Here is a 13,982-nt window from a genome sequence, read left to right as displayed (position 1 = left end):
ATCCTTACAAGAAGAGGGGATGAGGACACAGACACACGCAGAGGGACGACCACGTGAGGACACGGAGAAGATGGCGTCTACACGCCAAGGAGAGAGGCTCAGAAGGAGCCAACCTTGCTGACACCTTGGTCTTGAACCTCTGGCTCCCAGAACTGTGAGACGAGAAGTGTCTGCTGTTTGAGCGCCCAGTCTGTGCTGTCTTGTTATGGCAGCCCTGGGACATGAGTGCCCTGGTGGGGACCTACACACGGCTTATCAAGCCATGCTGTGGCAGCATCCCACATATAACGTAGAGGAAGATGGGCACAGATGTTAGCTCAGGGCCAGTCTTCTTCAGCAAAAAGAAGAAGATTGGCGGCAGATGTTAGCTCAGATGTTTCTTCCTTAAAAATGAATAATTAATTAATTAAAAAAAAAAAGCTCACTCTGCCTACTGTCTATCATCATCCCCATTCAGGCTCAGGAGCCAGGGGACTTGCGCAAAGCCCACAGCTAGTACTGAGCATAGCTGGGCTTGAATCCAGACAGGTCCAGCTTGGGGTGGGGAGGGGGGGACTTTGGAATGAGAATGGTTTTGATGGTGATGATGGTGATGAGCCTGTGCATTTGGGTGACTTTACAGTTCTCAGAGCACTCTGCATCCAGAGAGGGGCTTGTGACTCCAGTCCACTGTCCCTGGCTGGCCCCGGCTAGAATATGCGAGTTCAGAGCCCAAAGAGGAAGATGGACCCACCAAGGAGGGGACATACTCCACGGTGGCTGAAACTGGGACATTCCTGGGGCTTCCTGGAGGAGGTGCCAACAGGGCTTGAGAGAGCCTCCCTGGAACTCCCCCAGAGCACCGAAGGCACTTTGGAAATGGCAGGAGCCTGCCTCTGATTTCCTGCTCACTTAGAAAACTCCCACTGCAGGCCAGGAAGCCCAGCCATGGGACATGTGGCCATAATTGGTATTTAATCTGTTGGTCTTGTCCGCGTGGAGAGGGCTGGAACAGCAAGGGAATCTGCCAGAACCAGAGCCAGATGCCCAGATAATGTGGTTAGGGCTGAAGCTGTGCAGACAGCCGGCCTGACGGGTGTCCTGGGAGAGCCGAGGGAGGGAGGCCACGGGCTACACATCCACCCGCCCTTGTGGCTGACGGGGTCACCCTGTCTGCCTCCATGGTGGCCTCTCTGCACAGGCCCCCAGGTAACCAGCGCTTCACCGGGAGCCTGGGAGGGAAGGATGAACAGTCTTCCTAGTCTGCAGATGAAGAAACTGAGGCTCCAAGTGGCCCCCAGTCTCCTGGAGGATGAACAGCTGAGGGATGTTAAACCTAAGCTTGCCCAGGCTGGGAGAACTGGGCGGGTGGTGGGGAGTCAGCCGTGGCTCCGTGCCTTCCTCTCTGTTCCTCCTCTGGCCTAAAGGGACCAAAGGGCCCTGGCATTTCTGCCCCTCCCCTCTGCCCTGTGCCACCCAGGGGGACCCAGGGACAGACTCAGGTCCAGGGAACTGGCCTCTCGATGCTGCCTGAGAGTATGGGAGAGCCCTGTCACGCCCCCTCCCATGTGTGTCCATCATTCAAGGGACAATTTGAAGTCTTCTCTTGGTTCCCAAGCGGTTGACACCACCTTGGGCAGCGCCGTCCTTTGTCCTGCTTTTCTGGGGAACCATTCTGGGGGACTGTTCCTATCTCCTGATTGTTTTGTTTTACTCCAAATAACAGGTCAAAGCAGTTTGGACGCGGGGAATCAGAGAGAAGTCATATACGACCGAAGGGCAGCTTAATTCTGCCGATTGGTGAGCCAGCAAGAGCCCTGGGGGCGGTCGGCCCAGCCCTAGGCCCCCACAATGGCTGCTCGGGGTCCCAGCTCAGGCAGCAGGCCAGGGCAGCTGGTGGGCATGGCCGGGACGCCCCTCCACTCCCCACTCACTCTGGCCTTGCCCTTTGTTTTCAAGCCATGGGGGCCTCCACCCCGTGGGAGGAATTTCCTCTTGTGAAATGGTGGCCGTGGGGGGCCTTGCTTGGTCCTGCTGGGTCTGAGCACCTGCAGAAACTGGGGTTAGGAAGGAGGCTTGGCCCTTGGCTTTCTCGCAGAGTCCTGGGGTCCTGGCGCCCACCCCAAAGCCCTGCCCAGCCCCGGCTGCCGGCCCCTTGCTGGCTGCAGCCCAGCTTCTATAACTCATCTGCAAAACGGGGACAGACGTCCCGTCCCATCTTGCCAGGCCGCAGCGAGGGCACAGCGACCTCGTCGCCACGTTCCCTCCCCGGGTGTGTGCTTGGTTTCGCCTCCTGGAGACTTTGTTTGATGAACAGCCACCTGGAGGCCTTGGAGTCCAGCCAGCCGCTGTGGGTGCTCAGTGGCCGAGAGCCAGAAGTAAATGGCCGGAGCCGGGGCTCTGTCAGACGGCAGAGCAGAATGCGAGTTAGGCTTTATAGCGATGAGGGACCGGCTCTCCGGGCGCCAGGCTGAGGCCATGGGTCATCAGTTGGCTGTGGACCCTTGCCCTCAGGCAGGGCACTCGGGGAGCCCGTGAGGGGCCTGGCTGGCTCTGCGCCGGCCTTTGACGGGGCAGTTGGGCCCCTGGAGAGACCACCCAGCGAGACGGGACTCTCTGGGGACACACTCATCGTCCCAGAGATGGTGCACAGCAGGACCACCAGTGCCCAGGACGCTCACCATGGCTCTCTAGTCTCGATGCCACCTCTGTGGGTGGGGGGGCCCTCGGCCAGCCCCATGCGCTATCACACAGCATCTGAGCTTTACAAGAAGATCACGTTTGATCTTAAGAACAGCACTTGAGGGACATTCTCTAAGGAAGCAAAGAAACCAGAAACCGTCCCAGCTTTGCCACATGCTGAGTTCCTACCATGAGCGAGGAGCCTCCTGAACACCCAGAACTCTTGTGTGCCAGCAATTAGGCTTGTTTCTGCTTTGGAGAGGTGAAGGATTCACCCCGGGTCCCACAGAGGGACACCCAGTGGGCAGTGGAGGGAGCCCCAGGCCAGACATTCCTCTCACAGACTAGCCTGAGCAATTGAGACCCGGGGCAGGAAGCGACATGTTTTGAGCCCCAAGGGAGGGATCAGCATTCCTCTCTCCTCCTCCTAAAGAATAAAAGCTCCCTCCAGGGCCGCACCCTGTATCTGCATCTGCCCACACCCTGTATCTGCATCTGCCGAGGTTGTTCTTTGCAGCCCTTCCTGCAGGCAGGGCAGGGAGCCTAATTCCATCTTCAAGAGGAGAAAGCCGAGGCCCAGAGAGGGCTAGCGTCTTGGCCAGGACCACACAGGATCTGTGGCAGGACTTGGACCCAGGCCTCCTGAGGCTGAGGAAAGAGACATCACAGGAGTGGACTCGGCCAGGCCTGAGGACTGGACAGCGATGCAGGGGCACCCCTGCCTGGCATGGGGGGTGACGAGGGCCGGCGGCCAGGCTTACAAGGCTGGGGAGGGTGAAAAGCAGCTCTCAGGAGAGGATGGGTCTGGGAAAAAAGCAGAGTGGCCCCTGGAAGTCCCTGACCCCACATCCTGCCAGGTGGTGAGGCCAGAGGGGCTGGTATGACCCAGGGAACCGCATGGAGTGTTTGGGGTCACGGGAGCCCGAGGAGGTGTCTGACCTTTGCATTTTTGTGGAAACATGCCTAGGCTTAGATTATTTTTTATTTCTTCTGCTTGATATATATTTGATTCCTCTATTTGTAGATTCATGCCTTGCACCATTTCTGGAAAATTCTCAGCCATAGTCTCCATTGGCCACCTCTTCTCTAACCCCTCCTTCTGGGATGCAGGTCAGACTCTGTCTACCTTCTTGTTCTACCCTCTCTCTCTGTCCATCTGCTCGTCTCTCTGTGCCGCACTGAGTGGTTTCTTCACATCTGTGTTCCAGCTAATTCTTTGTCATGTCTAATCTGCTGTTTAAACCCCACCCCATGGAAAGTTTAATATTTTAAATTGTAGTTGCTTTTTTTTTTGAGGAAGATTAGCCCTGAGCTAACATCTGCTGCCAATCCTCCTCTTTTTGCTGAGGAAGACTGGCCCTGAGCTAACATCTGTGCCCATCTTCCTCTACTTTGTACGTGGGACGCCTACCACAGCATGGCTTGACAAGCGGTGCCATGTCCACACCCGAGATCCGAACCGGTGAACCCTGGGCCACTGAGGGAGCCCCAGGGCCAGCAGCCAAGGCCTGGGGGAGGTATGGTCATGGCCCACGTGGTGTGTGGCCTGGCTCAGGCCAGGAACACAGTGTTCCCACTCGGGGCCCATGTGCTCCCATTGGGTGGCAACCCCCCCGGGAGCATAGCTCCATGCGTGTCTGAGGCCCAAGCCGCAGCTCTCAACTCACTTCCCTCTGGGCTCAGGGGCCGAAGGGGTCACCCTGGGCTCTTCAGCCTCCCGCCCTAGCATCAGAAGCTGAGCCTGACCTCAGGTCCCTGGGAATGGAGGAGGGGGCAGGGTCACTCTCTGGGGCTCCCTCCCAAGGCCTGCTCTCCCTCCACCTCGGCCCGGTCTCTGTCCTCCCTCCCTACCTCTCTCTCCCCGGCCCCCATCTCTGGTCCGCTATCCATGTGTCTCTTTATTGCTATTTCATCGTCTCTCTCTCCCCTTCCGTGTCTCCCTTCCCCTCACACTCCCTCATCCCCTGCCCCCAACCCCCCAACTCCTGGCTTCCCTCTGGCTCTCCAGACCCAGCCAAGGCCCCACCCAGCCTCTGGGGATGTGCCTGAGGGATGGCAGCCAGGAGTGCTGTACTCTTGGTTTAGCTGAGACAAGCTGGAATCTCCCCCAAAGCAAATTTCCTAGGAAACTGGGGCCAAATGAAGGCCAAACAACAGAACAAAGGCGGGGGGGGGGGGGGGGGGGGGGGGGGACCGAATGGGTCTCCTGATGCTGACCATCCCCACGGCTGAGCCTGAGCCTGGCTCAATGCCTGCCTGCCCCCGCCCCCGGGGTCTTCCTGCCCCAGGCTCTGTGGGCTGTCTCAGACAGGGGCCCCAGAGGCCCCCTCAGATTCCCCAGGGACCTTGGCAGTGGTGGGGGTGGGGGTGAGGCAGGCCAGGTGGGCAGGGGTAGAGCCCCCTAGAGGCACTGACCTAACTGAAGAAGAAAGCGTTGGCCATCCAAGAGGTCAGCAGGACAGCCCAGAACGGAGGACACTCTGGCCCCCAGACCCTCACAGTTTTTCAATTTCCTGCCACACCAGACGGCCACTGCTGGGCAGGCAGGGTCCTCTCAGAGGGAGCTGCCGAGGGTCCACATCATGGGTGCACCTGCCGGGAGGCGTTAACAGGGAACCGTGTCAAGGTGGCACAGCCCCGGCTCAGGCGGGACCCTCTTCGGGACCTCAGCCGATGGGCGGGCGACCCGGCCCAGGAGGCCCCGTCTGAGCCCAGATCCCGGACTTTGCAAGCTGGCACGGAGGAAGGGGACTGCATGACTTGGAAGCCTCTGGCAGTTCTGTGTCTGCCCTGGAGAGTCATGACTCCTGGGAGAGAAGGGACCCGGGGCTCTCTTTCCTCCTGACGGGGGGCATTGGAGCTCTCATTGGGGGTGTTCCTGCCTTCCCCAAAGTTTGGTTTTGAGGGGTCCAGAACGTGCACCCCAAAATCTGCCACCTTGGCCGGCTGATTATTTTGAGCTGACGGCCCCTGAGGACCAGCAGATGCAGCAAGGACTCTGCTCTCCCATTTCTACCTACAAGCATGTCATCAAATTTCCCATGAGAAAGGACCCTCCTGCCCGGGGGGAAGAGAGCCTTCTCATCACCAGAGACTGGGGGGCGGTGACAAAATGGATCTGTGCAAACAAACCTGCGAAAATAACCCTTCTCCTCCATTAGCTTCCTCCGTATGTTTCCCAGTCACTGTCCCCCCACTTACTGCCCCAGCCAAGCCCCTTCGTCTGTCACTTCCCCACAATGTTTCAGTCACTGTTTAAAAACGTCTGTAAGCTTTGGGGGCTTACGGCTTCTTGGGGTCCCCATTTCCTTTTGAAGACTCCTGACTATGCATAAAAATATTGTAAAAAGTCTGTATGCTTTTCTCCTGTTCATCTGTCTCACGTCAGTTAATAAGTGGGGTGCACAGAGTGGTTATAGACCCCCAAACAGGGTGTTTCACATATGATTGAAATGTCCCTCCCACAATAGTCACAAGATTGCCCTGTCAGCTCTTGATGGACACAGCAGGTAGTGGGTCTGCTGTCTTGGATGGCGTAGCAGGAGGCAAGTCTATTGTCTCGAGCTGGGCGGTCACAGGTGAGCGCAGCAATCAGTTTCTAGCCTGAGGAAAGATGCTTAATCCTTAAGGAGACGCCAACGTTGGGGGGTGGGGGGGAGTCAGTTACAGGAGGTTACCAGACAATCACAATAAAATGCAGATTTAAGTCCTTGCCTTTGGCATTGATTAAGAGTTTCTAGAGAGAAGGTCATCTCTTTTCTTCTTCCTGGTACAGAGAGGGAGGCACCTTTACAGATAGAGACTTACCTTACAAATGTAAATGTGTCCTAATGAAGGGTAAGTAAATTCTACTTTTCTGTTGCTTTCCTGTCTGCAAAGGAACCAGCCTCAAATAACCATCATGCCAAAGAGACATATCTTGGGGTGGCCATTTCCAGGTCCCCACAGATCCCTTTGTGTCTAAGTGGATGTGAATTGGGTTTCTGACACCAGCAATAAAAGATTCCAGATTAACTCAACCGCTCAAGAGCCTCCCAACCCAGACAAACAAAACTCTGGCTCTTGGCCATCCCTTTGCCCCGTTTGCGTTCAAACTTCTCAGGAGAGTGGTCTCTGCTTGCTCGCTGTCTCCCCTTCCTCCCTCTGGCCTCTCCTCCCTGAGTCCCGCTTGCAGGGACTGCCCGGCCCTTGTCCTCCTAGGTCCCTGCGTGGTCAGACCTGGCCCTACATGCCCTGAGGGCAGTTCTCCCTCCTGCCCTGCCAGTCCTGGAATGTTGCTGGACCCTGGGGCTCCGTCCTGGCCTCTGGCTGCTTCTCTCCCATTCACAGCTCCCAGGCCCATCCCATCGGCCAGATCCCCCGGCTCTGCTGCCCTCCATGTTCACAGGAGCCTCCCACACCGCTCCACCCGGGCGTCCCTCGGAGGAGGCACACCCCAGAAGACACGTCCAAACCGAACCCCTGTCTTTCACTATGCGGCTGCTCCAGCCTCTGTGCCTTTGTACGGACTGTTCCCTCCGCCAGGCGCACCCTTGCCACCCTGACCTGCCATGAACAAAATGCCTTTCATGCTTCAGGACTCAGCTCCGGAGCAGAGACGGTCAGGCCCTCCTTCGTAGTTGATCAGATTTCAGCATCGCTGGCAACACCTGTCTGAGCTGGAGGAGCCGGGGAGGGGGTGGTGGGCTCCCAGGGACCCCGCCTGTCCATCATCCCCAAAGCCAGTCTCTTCACTGTGGAACAGGACAGTCACCTCTGACTCGCCTGCTTGCTGGGGCCCACCGGCAGGTCAGGTGAGGGCTGGGCCCTTCATTTCACGTGGAGAGCGTCGTTAGTTTCTCTTTCTTAGAGACCAGAGAGGGAGTTGAAACCAAACCCCTAACTCGTCGAAAGGCACTGGAGTTCACTTGTTTGGAGAAGCCTCCATTTGTTCATTCATTCATTCATTCATTCATTCACCAACACTGCCCGAGTATCTACTACCTTCCAGGCCCTGGGCTTGAACCGAACCCAGGCCTGCCCTGCAGAAGCCTGAGTCAGGGTGCCAAGAGGGGAGAAAGCAGACCTTTGTCCCTGTCATGTAGTCAGGCCCACACGGGGAGCAGATGGAGGAGAGGCGGGGCAGACAGCCAGAGCTCCCCCCAAGAAGCACCTGGGGGCTGCCCCACTGCCGTCCCCACATCGAGAAGGCAGAGCTGGGACACGACCCACGTTTCAGCCTCCAGCCCAGAGCTGCCCTGGCGGGGGGCGTGCCCTGGAACTGCGTCCACCTGCCACTCGTCTTCCAGGGCAGCAGCACTCTCGGCAGAAGAGGTCCAGGAACCGCAGGGTGCGGGGGTCAGGGGGTCAGGGCAGAGCAGGCTTCAGGCCCCGGGGGGAGGCTGCCAGCCCTCTGGGCTCCCCTCACCGTCTTCAGAAAGAAGAATTCACCCTGCCCTCTGTTCTAGCTTTCTGGGGTGGCCTCAGCGTCTGCGTGGGCTGTGGGGGTGCTACTGAGGCCAGAGCCCAGCACTGCCCGACTCCAGGCTGCTGACCCTGGTGCAAATCAGGAGGTCCTCTCAGTGGTTCTCAAAGTGGGGTCCCCGGACCAGCAGCGTCAGCATCACCTGGGAACTGTTGGAAATGCAGAGTCTCAGGCCCCGCCCCAGACCTACTGAACCAGAAGCTCTGGGGATGGGGCCCAGCTATCTGGGTTTTAACCAGCGCCCCTGGGGATTCCGGCGCATTCTCCCAGTTCGAAAGCCGCTGTCCCAGAGTCCAGAGGACCACCAGGGAAGAAGGTGACAGATGTCCAATATGTGCTAGGCGCTCTGTCTGTGTCACCTCAGGCACTTCCTCCAACGATGCACGCAGGAGGGCTGGCAGTGCCCCCCAGGGCTCCAGAGGGCCACACGGTCAGCCCTGGGCTGGAGCAGCACTCAGCCCAGGAGGCTGTGCCCCCAAGCCTGGGCTGCGCCCGTCAGAGCAAGCTCTGTGCAGTGACACCACATGCATAGACCTGCACAGGCTGCACAGGCCCTGGCACGCCAGCTGTCACTGTCTCCGTGTCCTCCAGAGGCTCCAGCGAGGCAAGCAGCTTGACATTCTGCCGGGTTGGTCAACCAATGCGTCACAACCAGGGGCTACAGAGGGAACTGGAAAGAGGGAGGCAGGTGGATCTGGGGCCAAGTCCAACATCTGGTGCGCTGACCTCAGGAGGGTCAGGTGACCTCTGCGGGGCTCAGTTTCTTTATCTGTAAAACGGGATGATAGTCCGTCCCACACAGGCCGACAGAGATTGAGCTCATATATTGAAGAACCACCTCCACTTTCTTCCAAAATTCAACCAAAATGACACAAAAGAGGTTTGGTGCAGGTTTTTTTTGGTGAGGAAGATTGGCCCTGAGCTAACATCTATGTCAGTCTTCCTGTATTTTGCATGTGGGATGCTGCCACAGCATGGCTTGATAAGCCGTGTGTATATTCACGCCCGGGATCCAAACCTGTGAAGCCCCGGCCACTGAAGTGGAGCACGTAAACTCAACCAGTACACCACTGGGCTGGCCCCAAAGGGATATTTTTAAAGGCATAAATCCTCAAGAAAGAAAGAATAGGAAAGGAGAGGATGACACTTTGGTAGCTGGAAGGCAGACGATGAGACTAACTCAGCTGAGAGACCCAGGAAAGATGAACCCTAAACTGACGTGGGCCAAGCCCAGAAGCTGCAGAGCCCAGCAAAACTCAGACACCGCCGAGGATGGCGGTGACAGTGGCTGGGCATCAAGTTGAAAAGCAGTTCGATGGAGATTTCTGTTTCTAGCTCTGGCGGAGGAGTTTGTGATGGACCGATGATCCCAGCGAGATCCGGGATCTGGAAAAGCAGGTGGATACTCAGCCAAACCAAACCAAAACACACAAGCAATCTGCTTGACAGTGTTGAAAGCTACCGAAGGGATCAAATTTGAGGGGACACAGTCCTGAAGAGGGGGCACCACCCTCCAGGGCAGACTTTCCCTCTGGCCATCTGCCCACTTGGGGCTGGGACAAGAAGCTGGGGATTGGGACAGTGGGGACAAATGACCTGGCAGAGGGCTACAGAGAAGGCAGCAAAGCTTTCAACATATTGTGAGGGTGGTGAGCAAAATTTAGAGGCTCAAGGGTCAGGATCGCAGAGAGAGGGGAGAGGAGGAGAGCTGAGCCCACAGCCTCCCTCTTTCCCCAGGTATTTGCAGATTTCTGAATCTACACAGGACAGGACGTGAAGAAGCCGGGCAGAAGCCACCGATGACGAGGGGAGCAGAGGTCAAGTGGGTGGGGGAAGGGAAACCAGGTGTTGGGGGATGAGAGCTAAACCTGAAACTTCCAGAAATTATCTGTAACTGAAAAAAATTAAGAAATGGCAGTATATGCTTATAATTTAAATTTGTGGAGGATGTATCATTAGAAAGACCTTGGCCCGTAAAAACTATAATCACAAAACCACAAACCCCAATCTCACAGGCTTAGACTTTTTCTCTGCCTCACGTAATAAGAATTCTGGAGGTAGAAAGCTTCTAGGATTAGTTCAGAGGCTCGATGCCGTGAGAGCCAATGTCTTGAGATTCTCTTTGTTTTTTCTTTACGCTTGATACCTCATGGTTACAAAATGGCAGCTGCAGCTCAAGCTACCACATCCATATTTCAGCAGGAAGAAAGGGTAGAGGCAGCATCTGTATCAGGAAAGAAAATATCTCAGGAAGCTGACAGCAGACTTCTCTCTGTGTCTACTGGCCACCTGGCCACCCTAACTGGAGTGTTGTGAAAGGAAAGAGAGTTAGAGATGGCGGCTGGGGCAGCTGCCCAACAGTGTGTACCACAGAGCTAAATATCAAAGGAAACAGCTAGAAGTGTCTGCCTTTGGGAAGCAATACGGAGGAGGGGGTCCCCAACGGCAGAGGGCTGGTATTTTAAATTATAAGTCTTATAGGACTAATTGATTTTAAACTACGTACATGCATAACTTAGATAAAAATAAAAATTAAATTTCACAAAAGAAAGGGCACATTATATCCCAGAAAAAAATGGATGCAGAATGATCATCGTAGTAAAGTTACTGAACTTTAAGGAAAGAATTCTTTGAACATCCAGGCAAAAAGGTAATGTCACTCATGAGGGTCACCTCAGAATTTCCACAGCAGCACTCGGTGCGGGACTGGCCTTACGCTGTCCTCTGGCAGAGAAAGTAGGTCCCGGGGCTTCCATAGGCTGCCTGATTGATTTTCAAGTGGCAAGTCCGCAGACAAGTATTTTTAAGCAGAAAGCGGGGAGTATGGTTCCATGGTCCCTTCTTGAAGAAACAGGTAGAAGACGGGCTTCAACAACCAAGGCGTGAATGGGGGAATTTAGTGAGCACTGCATCCACGTAAACGTAGGAGTCTGGCTAAAAGGGCTGTAGAGAAGGACTATACACTGTGACAGCGAGGCAGGACGTGGGCGGACGAGAAGGGCCCCCGTCTCGGCTGCCATGTTGGATAACGAAGGAGCTGAGCCCTTTGCCGGAGCAAGGATCCCTGTTCCTCCCGTCGCGCCCGAGCGGGTCAGGGGTCCTGGCCGCTCACTCCCCTCATCTCTGAACAAGGTTTTCCACTGCGGTGAGTTTGTGCATTTCACACCCTTGGACACTGGAAGTTTTTGGGTCAGATGCCTTGTCTCTTCGCCTTCAGACTTTAATTACCTCCCGTGACAGGACGAGAAGAAAAACAAGAAATAAAAATAAGGAGTAACAATATGGAAGGCGGAAATAACACAATCAGGCTGATTTAATTGAGATGATTGAATTCTCTAGCCTGAAAACAGAACACAGCGTCCTTTCAGGCACCGGTGGGCCATTCCCAGCCAGCCACTCTACACACTAGCGGGTGACAAAGGCCCTCAAGGAGAGGCAGGATAGGTCACGCCCTCTGAGCAGATGTGACAAGACACCGTAAGACGGTGTGGAGTCAGCTGGGGCTTCCAGAACAAAGTCCTGCAGACCGGGAGGCTTAAACAATGGCACTTTATTTTCTCACCCTCCTGGAGGCTGGAAGTTCAAGACCAAGGTGTCAGCAGGGTTGGTTTCTTCGGAGGCCTCTCTCGGCTTGTGGATGGCCATCTTCTCCCGGTGTCCTCACATGGTCGTCTCTCTGTGTGTCTGTGTCTGACTCTCTTCTTATAAGTCACATTGGTGTAGGACCCACATGTATGACTCCCTTCTACCTTAATCACCCCTTTAAAGGCCCCGTCTCCGAACACAGTCACATCCTGAGGTCCGAGGGGTTAGGACTTCAGCACATGGATTTCGGGGGGACAAAATTCAGCCTATAAGAGACAGTAAAATAAACAAATTCCCCAAAGGTCCTATCACCTGGAAAATTTTAAACCCCCTTAAACAACACTTGGGAAGAAAAGGAAATCAAAATCCAAATTGCAGAACATTTAGAAAAGACAATAACAACAGCCCAGGGCAGAACTTTTGGGGTAAGGGATGAAGCCCTGCTCAGTGCATTTTAAAGGACGGGACTGTTTACGTTAGCAAACAAGAAAGAATGAATGAAAGCAAAGCAAGGCACAGAGGGGTCATGGAACATGCCCAAGATCAAGTAGCTGCTACAGAGCAGAGGTGGGCTGAACCCTGGCTGACTTAATAGGCACAAATATTTTAATTGCAGCACTGTTCGGAATAGGCGCCCCCTCCTTGCCAAAAAAAAAAAAAAGGATAAAAAAGGTCCAGCAATAGGGGACAGACCATAAATAGCCGTAGCCATGCAGGAGATACTGTGCAGCAACACATAGGAGGGAACAGGCAGCTGTCTCGGCCAGTTCCACAGGAGGACTAAGATGGTGACTCAGCTGGTCTCCTGGGCATCTGGAGAGGTATCAGCTGTGTCCCCTCATTGGGCCAAGTGAGAAAATAGCTGGTTGAGAGAGGCTTGGCTGCTCTGCCATGGAAAAACCTCAAAGGCATATTGTTAAAGGAAAAAGGAAGGTGCAGAACAGTGCACCCAAAATGCTACCGTGAGAGTGTGTGTGGGTGTGTATGCATGTGTGTGTGCATGCATTTTAAGGATAGATATGCTTGTATCTCTAAAGATTATTGCTAGAAGAATACAGAGAATCTGCTTGCAGCAGCTGCCTCTGGAGAGGCAGACTTTATTCTTTAGAGAAGTAAGTTTACAGAAAATTCAGCAGAAAGGAGATATTCTTGATCAAGTTGAGGAAGGTCACCCCATGTTAGTTTGCTGAGCGGGTGTTGGATTTTTATCAAAGGCTTTCTCTGCATCTGTCGATATGATCACGTGATTTTTCTTCTTTAGCCTGTTGATGTGATGGATCACATTAATTGATTTTCAAGTGTTGAACCAGCCTTGCATGGAGTAAATTCCACTTGGTCGTGGTGTATAATCCTTTTATGCATTGTTGGATTCAATTTGCTAACATTTTGTTGAAGATTTTTGCATCGATGTTTGTGAGAGATATTGGTCCACAGTTTCCCTTTCTTGGAATATCTTTATCCGTTTTTGGCATTAGAGTCATGCTGGCCTCATAGAATGTTTGAAAGTGTTTCCTCTGCTTCTGTTTTCAGGAAGAGATCATAGAGAATTAGTGTCATTTCTTCCTCAGATTTTTGGTGGAATTCATCAGTAAAACTATCTGGGCCGGTTGCTTTCTGTTTTGGAAGGTTATGGAGGGGAAATGTCCTATAATCTCATAATTAAATCTCCATGGTTTCTGTTGTTGTCGTTTTGAGTGGGCCAGAGTCCCTGGGCTGTGACCTTCAGGGGAGTTTCTTAGCCATTTTTTTCTCCTTATGTAAGACCAGAAGGTCAGAAGGGGTGGGGTTGGCTAATTTCCCTTTCTCAGGTGGGATAGAGCTCTGGTGAAGTCCTTGCCTGTATGGGCTGGACTTTGTGGCTCAGGGGGGGTTCAGGACATCCCCACCCTCTAAGTATGCTACTTTGGCATATTGATTATTTTGAGTTAAAGGCATTTGAAAAACAACAGATGCAAAAAGAGGACACTGGGCCCTTCCTCTTTCTTTCTGAGAGCAGGAGATAAAATTCCCATGTGAAATGTGCCTTCTCTGCGCAAGGAGGAAGAAGCATCTTATCACCAGAGATGAGGAGATAAGGCCAAGAGGAATCAGTACAAACGGATCTTGTTAGAACAACTCTTATCTCCCTATAGTCTCCCCATATATTTTAGTTTTCCACAATAGCTACTCTCCCTTCAACCTAGTACATAAGCACTTGGGAGGCCAGCCCCGTGGCCAAGTGGTTGAGTTCCCACGCTCCACTTCACTGGCCCACGGTTTTGCTGGTTCGGAT

Source organism: Equus caballus, chromosome 28 (assembly GCF_041296265.1).
Source record: "Equus caballus isolate H_3958 breed thoroughbred chromosome 28, TB-T2T, whole genome shotgun sequence".
Taxonomy (NCBI): Eukaryota; Metazoa; Chordata; class Mammalia; order Perissodactyla; family Equidae; genus Equus; species Equus caballus.
Note: the sequence above shows the minus strand (reverse complement) of the source record.